Genomic DNA, 17,390 nt, shown 5'->3' with positions numbered 1-17,390 from the left:
AATGATCTCCTGGTCCTGCTCATTTCACTCAGCATCAGTTCATGTAAGTCTCTCCAGGCCTTTCTGAAGTCATCCTATTGGTCATTTCTTACAGAACAATAATATTCCATAATATTCATATACCACAATTTATTCAGCCATTCTCCAACTGATGGGCATCCACTCAATTCCAGTTTCTTGTCACTACAAAAAGGGCTGCCACAAATATTTTTGCACATGTGGGTTCCTTTTCCTCCTTCATGATTTCTTTAGGATACAAGCTCAGTAGAAACACTGCTGAATCAAAGGGTATGCACAATTTGATAACTTTTTAAGCATAGTTCCAAATTATTCTCCAGAATGGCTGGATGGATTCACAATATGGATAATTTTCAATATTCATTCTTACAAAACCTTGTGGTCTAATTTTTTCCCTCTCTTCCTCCTATCTCCTCCCCTAGATGGCAAGTGATCCAATATATGTTAAACATGTGCAATTCTTCTATACAAATATGCTGCATAAGAAAAATCATATCATAAAGGAAAAATAACTGAGAAAGAAAACAAAATTCAAGCAAATAACAAAAAATATTATGTTGTGGTCCATATTCAGTTCCCACTGTCCTCTCTCTGGATGCAGATGGCCTTCTTCATCACAATATCATTGGAACTGGTCTGAATCATCTCCCTGTTGAAAGAGCCACATATATCAGAATTGATAATCGTATAATCTTATTGTTGCCTCATATAATGTTCTCCTGTTCTGCTCATTTCACTTAGCATCAATTCATTTAAGTCTCTCCAGGCCTCTCTGAAATCATTCTGCTGGTCATTTCGTATAGAACAATAGTATTCTATAGCATTCATATACCAGTTTATTCAGCCATTCTCCAACTGATGGGCATCCATTCAATTCCAGTTTCTTGTCACTACAAAAAGGGGTACCACAAATATTTTTGCACATGGGGCTTCCTTTTCCTCCTTCATGATTTCTTTAGGATACAAGCCCAGTAGAAACACTGCTGGATCAAAGCGTATGCACAGTTTTTTATATTGATATAAATTTTTACATCAATAAAAGAGAGGAAGAAGAGATCAATGAATTGGGCATGCAACTAAAAGAAAAACAACTAGAAAAATAACAAATGAAAAGTCCCCAATTAACCACTTAAATAGAAATCCTAAAAATCAAAGGAAGTTGAATAAAATTGAAAGTTTAAAAAAAATTAACTAATAAATTAAAGTAGGAGGTGGTTTATGGAAAAAAAAATAAAAATAGGTAAACTATTAGTGAATTTGGCTAAAAAAATTACCAGCATCAAAAGAGAAAAATGTTAGTATACAAACAATAAATATGAGATTAAAGCTCTTATTAGGAACTACTGTACCCAATTGTGTGCGAACAAAACTGACAATCTAAATGAAATGGATAGAGATTTACAAATATATAAATCACACAGATTAACAGAAAAAGAAATAGAATTTTTTAGAAAGAAGAAATTGAACAAGTCATAAATGTACTCTCTAAGAAAATATCCTCAGGACCAGATAGATTCACAAGTAAACTGCCAAACACTTAAATTGCATATAATTCCAATGTTATATAAATTATTTGAAAAAATGCATAAAGAAGGAATGCTATCAAAGTCCTTCTGTTACATAAATATGATTTTGAGAACCAAACCTGGGAAATCAAAAACAGAAAAAGAAAACTATAAACCAATTTTCCTAATAAATATTGAAGCAAAAAAAATAAATAGAATGTTAACAAGTTGACTATAGCAATATATCAGAAAATATATGTACTATAACCAGTGGATTTTATACCAGGAAGGTAGGACTCATTCAACTTTAGTAAAATTATAAGCAAAATTGATCATATCCATAACAAAAATTATAAGAACTATATGATTATATCAACAGAGGCAGAAAAAACTTTTGAAAAATACAATACTCATTCTCATTAAAAACATTAGAGAACAAAGGAATGGAATTTATCTTAAAATTTTTAATTATAATTTTTAAAAATTATATCTGTTTAAAACTGAAAGCAAACATTATCTGTAATGAGGATAAAATAGAAGCCATACTAATTAGATTAAGGGGGAAGTGATGATTTCCATTATTGTTCAATATTGTACCAGAACTGGTAGAAATAGCAGCAGGTAAAAAACAAAGAAATCAAAGGAATAAGAATAGGCAACCTCTAGAGAAGCAAAATTATCACTCTTTGCATATGATATAATAGTATCAGGACTTAGAGAACCAGAGAAAATCAGCTAACAAATTAGGTAAGATGATTAGCAATTTTGGTAAAGTTAAAGGATATAAAATAAATCCACATAAATTATCAGCATTTCTATATGTTACCAACAAAACTCAGCAAGAAAAGATAGAAAAATTCCATTTTAAAATGAGTGCAAACATTATAAAATACTTGAAAGCCAAAGATGTATATAAACCCAATTATAACAGAAATATTTAATGCTCATAGCAATATATATATAAGCCAATATAATTAAAATGACAATACTATCTCAATTAATTTGCTTATTCAGTACCATATCAATCAAACTACCAAAGAAACCATACCATAAAACTAAAAAATTCCTTTGGAAGAACAAAATAATAATATCAAGGGAATCAATGAAAAAAAATGTGAGGGAAAGTTGCAAATTTTTCAAACCACATTTGTAGATGTGCAGTCATATCAATTATTTATGACCCTTTGGGATCCCACTTGGTGCTTGTTTTCTTGGCAAAGATTCTCAAGTAATTTTCCTCTTACTTATCCAGCTCATTTTATAGTTGAAGAATAGATGCAAATGAGGTTAAGTGACTTTACTAGCATCATATGAATAGTAAATGTCTAAGGTCAGATTTGAACTCAGGAAAATTAGGTTTCCTGACTCCAGGTTTGGCACTCCTGGCATTCTCTCTAGTTACCTTCAAATCATATTACAAAACAGACATTATGAAAATGATCTGTAACTGATTGGCTAAAAAAGAGTATGGATTAGTGGAATAAAATAGGTAAACAAAAAGCAGAAATAAATAATTACAATAGCCTAGTGTTTGATAAACCCAAAGATCCCAGCTATGGGGGCAAGAACTCACTATTCAAAAAAAAAAAAAAACTTCTAGGAAAATTAGAAAGCAGTATAATAGAAACTATGCATAGGCTAATGTCTCACACAACACATTAAGATAAGATCAAAATTGTTACCTGATTTAGACCTAAAGGGTGACATTATAAATAAATTAGACATGAATGGAAAAAAATTACCTGTCAGAGGTATGGATAAGGAAAGAGTTTATCATGAAAAACAAAATAGAAATTATCACAGGAAGTAAAATGTAAAAAATTAAAATTTTGATTACATGAAATTAAAAGGCTTGACTAAAAAAATATAACTAAAATAAGAAGAAAATAAGAAGAAAAGATTAGGAAATTGGAGAAAACTATCACAAGTTTTACTGATTAAGGTTTCTTTTCTTATCTATACAGGGAAGTGAACCAAATATATAAAAATAAAAGCTATTTCCCAACTGATAAATGGTCAAAGGACATAAACAAGCAGCTTTCCGAGGAAGATATCGATACTATCAGTAATTACGTGAAAAAATGCTTTAGAACATTCTTGATTACAGAAATACAAATTAAAACAACTGTGCTATATACCACATCACATCTATCACATTGTCTTACATGAGAGAAAAGGAAAAATAAAAAATGCTGTAGGAAAAAATGGGACACAGATGCACCTAATCTAGAGAATAATTTGGAACTATGCTCCAAAGGTTATAAAACTGTACATACTGTTTGACCCAACAATACTACTACCAAGTCTGTACCCCAAATGTATATATCCACATCCTATGTATGTATGTATGTATGTATACACACAAATATTTATGGAAGCTTTTTTTTGGGTGGAAAATAATTGGAAATTGAGGAGATGCTCATCAGTTGGGGAAAGGCTCAACAAGTTGTGGTATATGATTGTAATGAAATACTATTGTGCTATATGAAATGATGAAGCAAATAGTTTTAAAAAAATCTGGGAAGATTTATATGAACTGATGCACTGAAGTGAGAAGAACCAAGAGAACATTGTATACAGAAACATCAATATTATAACAATGATATTCTGCAAAATATTTAGCTATTCTCATCAATACTATGATTCATGATAATTTCAAAAGATTCATGAAATGAGTCTTGCTGTCCACCAGTGAAAATGCTATTCACCTCTGGAGAAAGAATTGATGAACTCTGAGTGCAAACTGAAATAGTTTAAAAAAACTTTCTCTATTTTTTTTAACAACATAAATAATTTGGAAATGTTTTGCATGATTTCATATGCAACAGAAATATTATATTCTTGCCTTTTCAAATTGTGGGGAAAGGGCTTGAAGGAGAAAATTTGGAAATGAAAAAAATACATATATTTAAAAATTAGAACCAAGATTTGATCTGAACTATAGCATCTTGACTCTAAATCTTTGTTGTTCCTTTTTTAGAGTATTTCTTCTTTTAGATAGACCTTTGATTGGAGACATCAGAAAGAAATGTTCTTATGCTACACAGAAATAAAATGAGGCAAAATATTGTATACAATAGTGATTATTGGGCATGTCCAATGAGATAGAAAGATATTCTATGGGTGGATGAATAGTTGGATGTATGTATTGGAGACAGATATTGATAGGTAGGTAAAAATTAATCAATGGTCTTATTGATATAGATGGATAAATGGATGAATTCATAGATAATAGACAGATTAAATAAACAAATAAATAGATGAAACATTAAATGCTTCCTATGCTCAGTACTGGGAATATAAATACAAGTAAGCAAAACATACCCTAACCTCAGAGAGGATATACCCTATTAGAGAGAGAACACACATACAAGGAGTGTTAAAAATGGGGATTAAGGGAATATCTTCCTAGGCAAATAATGAAGAGATAGCTGAAAAGGATGGTGGAAACACAGATCATAGCTAAATAAGAGGAAAGCTCTTTTATCAAAGCCAGGGAATCAGGGGCAGAACTCAAGTTTAAATATTGGGAAACTCCCTTCACCATTGGCTCCAAATTCCAAAATAAACTGAAAAGGCTGGATCAGATCATCTCTAGGAAGTTTCTTTCTAAATCATAGATAAAGAAGACAGCTTCAGATTTACATTCTCAGACAGTCATTGAGCCTGAGCCTGAGTTAATTTTTATTAAGGACTAATTGCAAGAACTGCAGGAAAATAACTTATTCCTGGTTTGGGAATAGAATGGTATTGAGGAAAAGGAGGGAAATCCCCCAGTTATCATTTGAGTGTTACTAAGGCCATCTATATCTACATACACTATATATATATATATATATATATATATATATATATATATATATATATATATATATATATATATATACACATACATACATAAATCCAAATCCAATTAACATTTATTAAGTACCTACTATGTGCCAGGCATTGTGCTACCTGCTGGGGAAATAAATTAATAAAAAGAAAGATAGGACCTATTCCCAAGCAGCCTAAATTCTAACTTGGGGACAACAAACAATAGGTAGTAGGAAAGGATCATGAGAAGACCAAAAGATACCTTATTCCATCAAGTTGGAAAAAGATAAAGCAGCAGACACTAAGTGAGGTGAGCCAAAATGTTCAAGGAAGGCATACGGGGGTTAGTATTCCATCTTCTATTCTATGGACAAGGCACAAAGAAAATGAGTAGAAAAGTCAATTTTAGAATGATGAATATTGATGACATATGAGTTTTGATGAGCTATATTTTAAAATATGTTAAAGTATATGTTAAATACTATACATATACATATATATATATATATATATATATATATACACATACATACATATCCATACAGTTATTTTGCTGCACAAGAAGAATCAGACTTTGAAATAGTGTACAATTAACCTATGAAGGAAATAAAAAATGCAAGCGGACAAAAATAGAGGGATTGGGAATTCTATGTAGTGATTTACAATCATTTCCCAGAGTTCTTTCACTGGGTGTAGCTGGCTCTATTCATTACTTCTATTGGAACTGATTTGGTTCATCTCATTGTTGAAGAGGGCCACGTCCATCAGAATTGATCATCATACAGTATTGTTGTTGAAGTGTATAATGATCTCCAGGTTCTGCTCATTTCACTCAGCATCAGTTCATGTAAGTCTCTCCAGGCCTTTCTGAAATCATCCTGCTGGTCATTTCTTACAGAACAATAATGATTCCATACTACCGTGTTTCCCCGATAATAAGACACTGTCTTATTATTTTTTTGGGACTAAAAAACACCAGAGGGCTTATTTTCAGGGGAGGGCTTATTTTAATGAACATTGACAGCAATTTTAATAAACAGGTAAATGTAAACAAAAATTGTTTTTACTTTATCAATAATGATCATGTCATCTTCTTCAACAACATCGTCATAAGTATCCATACCCTGAATTCCAGCCTGGATGTCTTGCGCCAGCAAGCAAATCACCAGGGAAGAAGAGGATGAAGCGCTCACTGCTGCAGCTCTGATTGGATGCAGCTCGGAGCGCGACGTGCGTTTCACCCGGGAGGGGAGGGCGGCGCTGCTTACTGAAGGTACCGCTACGCAGCATATAGCGCAGGGGATCACCATGATGACCGTTTTCATAGTAAGTTCGATAGGGCTTATTTTCGGGGGAGGGCTTATTTTAGCGGAATATTAAAGAGTATGTGGGTGTCTTATTTTCAGGATAGGTCTTATTATCGGGGAAACACGGTATTCACATACCACAATTTATTCAACCATTCTCCAATTGATGGGCACCCACTCAGTTTCCAGTGTCTAGCCACTACAAAAAGGGCTGCCACAAACATTTCTCCACATGTGGATCTTTTCCCCTTCTTTAAGATCTATTTGGGATATAAGCCCAGTAGTAGCACTGCTGGATCAAAGGGTATGCACATTTTGATAACTTTTTGGGCATAATTCCAGATTGCTCTCCAGAATGGTTGGATTCTTTCACAACTCCACCAACAATGCATCAGTGTCCAGTTTTCCCACAGCCCCTCCAACATTCATCATTATTTGTTCCTGTCATCATAGCCAATCTGACAGGTGTGTAGTGATATCTCAGAGTTGTCTTAATTTACATTTCTCTGATTAATAATGATTTGGAGCCTCTTTTCATATGGCTAGAAATAGTTTCAATTTCTTCGTCTGAAAATTGTCTGTTCATATCCTTTGACCATTTATCAATTGGATAATGGCTTGATTTCTTATAAATTAGAGTCAGTTCTCTATATATTTTGGAAATGAGGCCTTTATCAGAACCTTTGACTGTAAAAATGTTTTCCCAGTTTATTGTTTCCCTTCTAATATTATCTATATTAGTTTTATTTATACAGAAACTTTTCAATTTTATATAATCAAATTTTTCTATTTTGTGATCAGTAATGATCTCTAGTTCTTCTTTGTCACAACTTCCTTCCTCTTCCACAGGTCTGAGAGGTAAACTATCCTATGTTCCTCTAATTTTATTTATTTATTTATTTTTGTTTGTTTTTTTGTTTTTTGTTTTTTTTGTTTTGTTTTGTTTTGTTTTGTTTTTGAGGCTGGGGTTAAGTGACTTGCCCAGGGTCACACAGCTAAGAAGTATTAAGTGTCTGAGACCAGATTTGAACTCTGGTTCTCCTGAATTCAAGGCTGGTGCTCTATCCACTGCGCCACCTAGCTGCCCCCCCCCTTTTTTTTTTTTTAATAATATCATTATTTATGCCTAGATCATGAACCCATTTTGACCTTATCTTGGTGTACAGTGTTAAGTGTGGGTCAATGCCTAGTTTCTGCCATACTAATTTCCAATTTTCCCAGCAATTTTTGTCAAACATTGAGTTCTTATCCCAGAAGCTGGGATCTTTGGGTTTGTCAAACACTAGATTGCTATAGTTATTGACTTTTTTGTCCTGTGTATCTAATCTGTTCCACTGATCAACTAGTCTGTTTCTTAGACAATACCAAATGGTTTGGTAACTGCTGCTTTATAATATAATTTTAGATCTGGTACAGCTAAGTCATTAGTGATGAGCTATATTTTCAAAACTGCTTTCATTCTCACCATTTCACTTAATTTTCATGACAGTCAAGAGAGTCATTGTTATTTCTCTTTAATAGCTAAAGACACTAAGCCCTCGAGAAATGACTTGGATGAGATTGTGTTATTGTTCAGTCATGTCCTACTTTTTGTGACCCCATTTGGGATCTTCTTGGCCAAGATAAGGGAATGCTTTGCCATTTCCTACTCCAGCTCATTTGATAGATGAAGAAATGGAGGCAAATGAGATTCAATGACTTGCCCAGGATCACACAGCTACTAAGTGTCAAGGCCAGATTTGAATTCAAGAAGATATCTTCCTGATTCCAGGCCTAGAGCTCTACCCACTATGCCACCTAACTGTCCCAGATGAAATCATAATAGTAACTTTTTCACCTCTGAGGCAATTGGGGTTAAGTGACTTGCCCGGGATCACACAACTAGGAAGTGTTAAGTGTCTGAGGCCAGATTTGAACTGAGGTTCTCCTGAATTCAGGACTGGTGCTCTATCCACTGCACCACCTAGCTGCCCCCATAATAGTAATTTAATGGAGAAGCAGGTGTGGAACCTGGGTCCCATGAATACACCACTTTATCAGGTCCCATCTTTCAACTTCCTGACACCTTCTCAGGATTGAGGAGGGAATATACAGAAAAGAAAGATTAATGGACCAGGGACAGAAGCCTTAGTCATAGTTTGGCTTGGGTATCCTTAGATTAAAGTAAGTAAATCTTACTTCTGTGGCCTTATTATCCACTATTTAATCTATTTGTTTTGGGTCAATAACTATTTTTTGTCTGGGTTCACAGGGTAGTGAGATCAATTAGCAAATTAAGTTTTCCATTTCCAATTCCATCTAATTCAGCAAACATTTACAGAGTACTTATATGTGATGATTTGGCAAACAGATACAAATATATGAAAATAATAGTCCCTACATTTCAGAATTTTGAAATAATAAGGAGAAAAGAATGTCTATGCAAATTACTGTGACAGGGGCTTAGTCCAAAGGAGAGATATAGCTAGGGAGGTGTTAGTAAATGTTAATAACTGGATCTCAAAAAAAAAAAAAAAGATTTAGACATTACTTAAGTTTGTTTCACATTCAGAATTCTGGCCCATAACACCCACCAATTGGAGAATGATTGGGTAAATTGTGGTATATGAATGTTATGGAATATTATTGCTCTGTAAGAAATGACCAACAGGAGGAATGCAGAGAGCTTGGAGAGACTTACATGAACTGATGCTGAGTGAAATGAGCAGAAGCAAGAGATCATTATATACTTCAACAACAATACTATATGATGATCAATTCTGATAGACGTGGCCCTCTCCAACAATGAGATGAACCATATCAGTTACAATTGATCAGTGATGAAAAAAACCATCTATACCTAGAGAAAGAACACTGGGAAATGAGTATGGATCACAACATAATATTTCCACTCTTTCTGTTATTATTTGCTTGAATTTTTGTTTTTTCTTCTCAGGTTATTTTTTACCTTCTTTCTAATCTAATCTTTCTTGTGCAACAAGATAACTATAAATATGTATACATATATTGTATTTAACATATACTTTAACATATTTAACATGTTAGGGACTATTGGTCATCTGGGGGAAGGGGTGGAGAGAAGGAGGAGAAAAGTTGAAAAAGAAGTTTTTTCAACAGTCAATGTTGAAAAATTATCCATGTATATGTTTTGTATATAAAAAGCTATAATAAAAAAAGTAAAAAAAGTAATGCTTTCACAAAAACTTGGGAAGACTTATGAAATGATGCAAAGTAAGTGAACAGAATCCAGGAGAACCATGTACTTAGAAACAGCAATATTGTAATGATGATCAAGTATGAAAGACTTAGCCACTCTGATGGAAACAGTGATTCAAGACAATTCCAAAGGACCCATTGTGAAAAATATTATTTATCTCAAGAAAAAATTTTCCAATAGACTCTGATGGAAAGAGCCATTCACATTCAGAAAGAAAACTGCTAAGATTGAATATGAATCAAAGCATACTATTCTCACCTTTTTCTTGTTGTTTGCCTTTTCTTATGTTTTTTTCCTTTTGATCTGATTTTTCTTACACAGCATGACAAATACGGAAATATGTTTAGAATTGCACATGTTTAATCTATATTGGATTGCTTATTATTGGGGCAGGAGGAGGGGAAGGAAGAAAACACTTAGAACACAAGGTTTTGAAAAGGTGAACGTTGTAGGGACAGCTAGATGGTGCAGTGAATAGAGCAATGGCCCTAAATAGGAGGACCCTGAGTTCAAATTCAGCTTCAGATACTTAATACTTTCTAACTATATGACCCTGGGCAACTCACTTAAACCTAATTGCTACACACACACACACACACACACACACACACACAGAGTGAATATTGAAAATTATATTTGCATGTATTTGGAAAAAATGAAATACTACTTTTTTTTAAATTAACTAACAAAGAAAAAAGAATCCAACCATGGAAATTTATTGTGGGAATAGAGAAGACTGAGGTTTATCAGCAGAGGAAGACAGTGAAGTAAAAAAAGCCTCTTCTACTCAAAACGTAATATTAAATGGTTACCTCCCCAGAAAGAATTTATAGAAGAACTCAGAAAAGCCTTTAAAAATCAAGTGAGAGAGATTGGTGAAAACAAAAATTAAAAAAAAACCATCCAAGAAAAACAAAAAGAAAAGAATATACAGTCCTAAATAATTCATAATTTAATAATAATTTGCATTACTAATTCAAAGAATTATTCTCTTTGAAAATTAGAATTGGGTTAGGGGAAATCAATGACAAAAATAACAAAATAAAATATAGAGAATGAAAACGAATAGAATGTGAAACACCTTCTAAGAAATACAACAGAGATCCAAAGAACTAGTCAAGAAGAGAAAATATAAGAATAATTGGACTACCTGAAAGATGTGACTAACAAAAGAACATTGACATAATAACGCAAGAAATAATTTAAGAAAATTGTCTTAGAGTGATAAAACATGAGAGAAAAGTAGAAATAGAAAAAAATTCAACAATGACTACCTCAAAGAGATCCTTTGTGGAAAATACATAGAAATATTATTATAATAGTATTGACAAATTGTGAAAACCCCAGATCAAAGAGAAAATTTTTCAAGAAACAAGAAACAAGTCAAATATGCTGGAGCTCAATTAGAACTATACAGGATTTATCAGTAACCACATTAAAAGACCACAGATCCTGGAATAATATATACTGGCAATCAAAAGAACTAGGCCTGCAACCAAAAATATCATAACCACTAAATTATCCATAATACTGAAGAAAAAAATGGACATTCAACAGCCTTACAAAGTTTCAGGATTTTGTCTCAAACCTGAACTTAATAGAAAATTTAAAGTATAAGATCCAATATCAAAGATTAATTCAAGGAACTTAACATGGTCAATAATTTATGTTTTTTACATGGAAATGTATACCCTATGTTTAAGATTGACATAAGTAATTGGTTAGCTCAAAAGAAAGATTGGAACAGAGTTGAATATCTCACTCAAAAAAGAAAAACTATCTAGGAAAAAGTTAAAATAGTAATTGTCATACAAATGAGGTGCAGAGAAAGAATAGAGACAGAGTCCTTAGAGAGGGGAGAAGGGCTCTTTCTGATAACCTACTCACATTGGGAGTGGGTTAAATAGACGATATTACATTACATCATGAAGGATATCACCCTCCAAAATTTATAAAGAAATAAGGGAGAAGGGAATAAAATAAGATAGGGTATAGAAAGGTGTGTAGAGTTATAATAGTGGGATAAGGTGTGTAGATTAATGGGGAAAAGATAAATGGGGGGAAGGTAACATAAGATAAGATGGGGTACAGAAGGGTATTTAGATTAATAAAAGCGGGATAAGGTATATAGATTAATGTGAATGGGATAAAGAGGGAATGACAGGATGATGGGGAGAAGAGGTGGGCTCCATGGGTGGAGGGAAGACAAGTAATAGCAATTACAAATTAAGGAGCAGAATTAAAGTAGAAGAGTTTGCAGGGATAGGAAACAAGATATACACAAACACTATAACAAGGATTAGGAGTAGAATTTATTAGGAAAAAATAGGGCTAATAATCATTGAGCTTAAATAAAGTCAAACTTAGAGATTTAATCAAGAGAGAAATCAACATTACATGTCCTTCATATTTAATATTGTTTTAGATGCGTGTTAACATATGGGTAAATGCATATTCTACATATATGTATCTGAGTATATGTATATATTTGTATGTAGCTATACATAGGTGTGTATGCAAATATATGTGTGTGAATATATATATATATATATGTATGTGTGTGTGTGTATATATCTGTGCTTAACTGTAGCCCGTTTGGAAAAGTAGATGAGGGATGAAGAGGAAAAAAGAATAACATAAAAAGTACACATTAGGGAACAAAAGAATAACCTACAAGAACATAAATTAAAAATGGATACTTATGAATATAATCTCTTCTGTTATTATATATGCTTTCTTGAAATGGAAATTTATTGTTTTATATTTTGAATCTTCCCTGATGTTCTGCTGAGCACAAGACAAAGTTATTTCTTCTTTTCTGTTTTTTTCCTATTCTGTTTTTTCTTATTTTGCATTTAATTCTGTTGAGGTGTGAGAATTGAGGGTTGAGAGATCCCCTAACAGCAATGGAATCCCTTTTGGCTAGTGGCAGGTTTTTCGAAAGAATTCACAAACCCCAATGAATACAGGTTCAAAGTTTGTAGCAAAGAATGGGTTGATTTACGCTAAGAAAACAGCTTTCTTAGCAGGCAAACTCCTGATTAGGAATTACACAGAGATGGATTGACAGGCTTTCAATTTTATAGGGTTTGTTCTGGTCCAGAGCTGGGGAGCAGTTTGGCTAAAATTTCCAATTGAATGAGATTATTTATCTGGAAGAATAAGAATTACTTATCCTTAAGAATGGATGTGGCCCCTCCCAGAGGTCCAGAGAGTTTGAGACCCAGGAGCACCCTTCCCCCCAGATAAAAGGGGATACAGTTTATACCAGGGCCTCCCAAAGATTAAAGGGGACAGAGTTTATTGGTTCAATAAATAAATGAAATAGCAAGATAAATTAAGGAGCAGAATCAAAGTAAAAGAATTTGCAGGGATGGAAAATAAGATATACAAACACTATAAAAAGGATCAGGAATAGAATTTATTAGAAAAAATAGGGCTAGGGGCAGCTAGATGGTGCAGTGGGTAGAGCACCAGCCCTGAAGTCAGGAGGACCTGAGTTCAAATTTGACCTCAGACACTTACCACTTCCTAGCTGTGTGACCTTGGGCAAGTCACTTAACCCCAATTGCCTTAGCAAAAAAAAAGAAAGAAAGAAAAAGAAAAGAAAAGAAAAAATAGGGTTAGTAATCATTGATCTTAAAGTCAAACAAAGATTTAATCAAGAGAGAAATTTACGTTTATATATAATAACATTTTTTGCATGTGATTGGGAAATATGTAATGAAATAAATAAAAGTATGCTTTTTTAAAAAAGAAAAATTAATACCTCGTTCTCCCTAGTCAATAAAAACGGATTCCTATACATCCCTGGGGATAAGTAAAGTACAATCAGAAGAAGAAGAAGAAAAAAGAATGCATCTCTTTCATTTGGAGAAGTCAGTGAAGACTTCTTGAAGGAGGTAATCTCTGTACTGGGCTTTGAAGGAAGGAAAAATTCAATCAACAAAATAATGGTTTCCTTTCAGGGTTTAAACAAAGGTACAGAGTCACAAGAGGACCAGACAAGAATGAAGTTTAGAAAGTAGATCAGTTTTTTGTAATTATATATTTTTTGAACATTTTTTATTAATTTTTATAATTATAACATTTTCTTTGACAGTACATATGTATAGGTAGTTTTTTTTTTTTTTTTTTTTTTTTACAACATTATCCCTTGTACTCCCTTCTGTTCCGAGTTTTTCCCCTCCTTCCCTCCACCCCCTCCCCTAGATTGCAGGCACTCCCATACATATTAAATATCTTATAGTATATCTTAGGTACAATATATATGTGCAGAACCGAATTTTGTTGTTGTTGTTACAAAGGAAGGATTGTATTCGCAAGATAAAAATAATCTGGGAAGAAAAAACAAAACAAAACAAAAACAAAAACAAAAAACAATGCTCTCAGTTTACACTCATTTCCCAGTGTCCCTTTTCTGGGTGTAGCTGATTCTGTCCATCATTGGTCAATTGGAATTGGATTAGCTCTTCTCTATGTTGAAAATATCCACTTCCATCATCATACATCCTTATACAGTATCATTGTTGAAGTGTATAATGATTTTCTGGTTCTACTCGTTTCACTTAGCATCAGTTGATGTAAGTCTCTCCAACCCTCTCTTGTATTCCTCCTGTTGGTCATTTCTTACAGAACAATAATATTCTATAACATTCATATACCATAATTTACTCAACCATTCTCCAATGGATGGGCATCCATTCATTTTCCAGTTTCTAGCCACTACAAAAAGGGCTGCCACAAACATTTTGGCACATACAGGTCCCTTTCCCTTCTTTAGTATTTCTTTGGGATATAAGCTCAGGAGTAGCACTGCTGAGTCAAAGGGTATGCACAGTTTGACAACTTTTTGGGCATAGTTCCAGATTGCTCTCCAGAATGGTTGGATTCTTTCACAACTCCACCAACAATGCATCAGTGTCCCAGTTTTCCCACATCCCCTCCAACATTCATCATTATTAGTTCCTGTCATCTTAGCCAATCTGACAGGTGTGTAATGATATCTCAGAGTTGTCTTAATTTGCATTTCTCTGATCAATAGTGATTTGGAACACTCTTTCATATGAGTGGAAATAGTTTTAATTTCATCATCTGAAAATTGTCTGTTCAGAGCCTTTGACCATTTATCAATTGATGAATGGCTTGATTTCTTATAAGTTACAGTCAATTCTCTGTATATTTTGGAGATGAGGCCTTTATCAGAACCTTTAACTGTAAAAATGTTTTCCCAAATTGTTACTTCCCTTTTAATCTTATTTGCATTAGTTTTGTTTGTGCAGAAACTTTTTAATTTGGCATAATCAAAATTTTCTATTTTGTGATCAATAATGGTCTCTAGTTCTCCCTTGGACACAAACTCCTTCCTCCTCCACAAGTCTGAGAGGTAAACCATCCCATGTTCCTCCAATTTATTTATGATTTCGTTCTTTATGCCTAAATCTTGGACCCATTTTGATCTAATCTTAGTATGTGGTGTTAAATGTGGGTCCATGCCTAGTTTCTGTCTGTAATTATATTTTAATAAAATTAATAAATAGCTTAACTTGGCCATTGCCAATTGTCTTGAGTTAGTTTTATCATGGGCTCTGTTATCTCTGAAGGCATAAGGCTGATGACTTTGTACAACTCTGTCTCACTTCAATTCAGTTGCAAATCAATGGTCCTAATGTCACAATCCTCTTCCAGAAGGAAGGACAAACCAACAACAAATATCTAACATATGTACACTTTTTAAGGTTTACCAAATACAAAATCATTCAATTCTCAAAGCAAATCATTGAGGTAGATACCATTGGTATCCCATTTTTACAAATGGTGAAGCTAAGCAAGTTCTAAATAGAAGTCTTCCTGATTCCAAATATTGCAACCATTCTAACCACTGCAGGACTAGCTGGCACCAATTGAAGGCAGTAGCAAACAAGGCTAAAAAGATAGTTGGGAACAAGATTGTGGAGGGCCTTGAAAGTCAGGATAGGAGCTTTATATTTCATTTTGCAGGCGATTAGAATCCCCTAAACATTATGAGTAGCCATGATTGATTAAATCAATGAGTTTGGAAAAATATTTAGGCAGTGGTGCTAAGAACTGATTGGAGGGGAACTCAGGTAGAAAGGAATCCTGCAGCCAATAATGGGACTGGATTCTGTCTACAAATGAAATCAAATTCATCAAGATCTGTTCCAACTCCTAAATTTAGTGATTCTAGAGTTAAAGTGGTCCCTGCCTCCTCAGTAATTTTTTCCATGACCTTCTTTTGAATTATTCTTTTCTTTTCACATTTTCTGAGAATTGAGAGAGAACTGGAGAAAAATTCCATGATTCCCCAAAGACTCAATTCTAATAGCCTAAGCAATTCTTCCCAACTCCCTCTTCCCTGTCCTTAGCCTTTGCTCCAGGACTTTCATTCCTGTTTTCTTTTTCTCCAGTGTCTGTGCCACTGTCCTTCTGGACCAGAACACATAAATCATCAGGATTGACAGAGGACAACTTCTAACCCCAACAAGTGCCAGCATTATGTTCCAAATAGCATCTAGCATAGCACTGACCAGTCTTGCCAAGGAGAGGAACTAAAATTCCTTAATGATGCTAACAGAACTCTACTAACATTTTCTTTTAAAATTATAATTCATTGTATACTTGTTAGAACAAAAGAATCATTCCTGGATTAGTTGTGATGATTTTTATGTCTCTGAATGGACATAATATGACTCTTAATCAAAATGTAATGAAATTGCTCTTGTAATTTTTTTTCCATTTGCTTTGAGGGCAGAAATTTCTATAATAAGCCCCAAATGGCTTTAGGTGGGCCTCTGCACTGAGAATTATCTCTATATATACTAAGGAAAGGTCACTATCTTATCAAGAGAGAAATCTATTTTTAGCATGTAAAAGGTCATAGGATCAGATCTGAAGCTAAAAGGGACCAACCTTATGAGTCATCTGATCCAACCCTTTCATTTTGAATATGAGGAAACTGAGTCCCTAAAGGTAAGTTAGTGACTTGCTTTAGGTAACACAACTATTAAGTGCACAGCTAAGATTCTAACCCAGATTCTCTAACACCCAGATCCATTATTCTTTCCTCCAGGTCTGAGTTAAGGAATTTGCATCGTACAGGTGACAACTTCTGAAATTCTAAAGGGAAGCAAGCAGGTGATTCCATTGAGGGCAGATGAAACTTGGAAACAGGAAATTGCTTATCCTGAGTCAGGCACTTTTGTTCCTCTCACTCAGAGAAATCTCTGATTAATCTAAGAAAGATCCACCCAGAATCAAGAAACCTTGGTGAAGACAAATAAACATGTGCCAAACAAACTTTGTCTCTCTGGAGGATCTGACAGGAGCAGTCTAGTCTCTCTGAACCAAACTTTGCCAAGAGAAAAGGAAAATAGAAATCCCAGAAGTAGGTTGCTCTGAGCTATGGTGGAATACCCACAAGGAAAGTATCAGATGAGTCCAATGAAGCTGAGACCAGTCACATACAGAAGAACTCCAGTAGGGAAATGAGAACTGACTCACAACACC

At 33.8% G+C, this 17,390-nt stretch overlaps 1 long non-coding RNA gene across 1 annotated transcript in view; it reads left to right on the top strand.

The window, feature by feature from the left end:
* The window catches only part of LOC141559728 (uncharacterized), a 43,174-nt gene extending 25,994 nt beyond the window's left edge, over positions 1 to 17,180 (top strand). The window contains exons 4-5 of the long non-coding RNA XR_012487538.1: positions 13,647 to 13,765; positions 16,954 to 17,180. This is a non-coding gene — a long non-coding RNA (uncharacterized LOC141559728). The remainder of the gene's footprint in view (positions 1 to 13,646; positions 13,766 to 16,953) is intronic.
* The last annotated feature ends 210 nt before the right edge of the window (positions 17,181 to 17,390 follow it).

Source organism: Sminthopsis crassicaudata, chromosome 3 (assembly GCF_048593235.1).
Source record: "Sminthopsis crassicaudata isolate SCR6 chromosome 3, ASM4859323v1, whole genome shotgun sequence".
Lineage (NCBI taxonomy): Eukaryota > Metazoa > Chordata > Mammalia > Dasyuromorphia > Dasyuridae > Sminthopsis > Sminthopsis crassicaudata.
The sequence above is the reverse complement of the archived record's forward strand: the minus strand, read 5'-3'. Positions and strand labels throughout refer to the sequence as shown.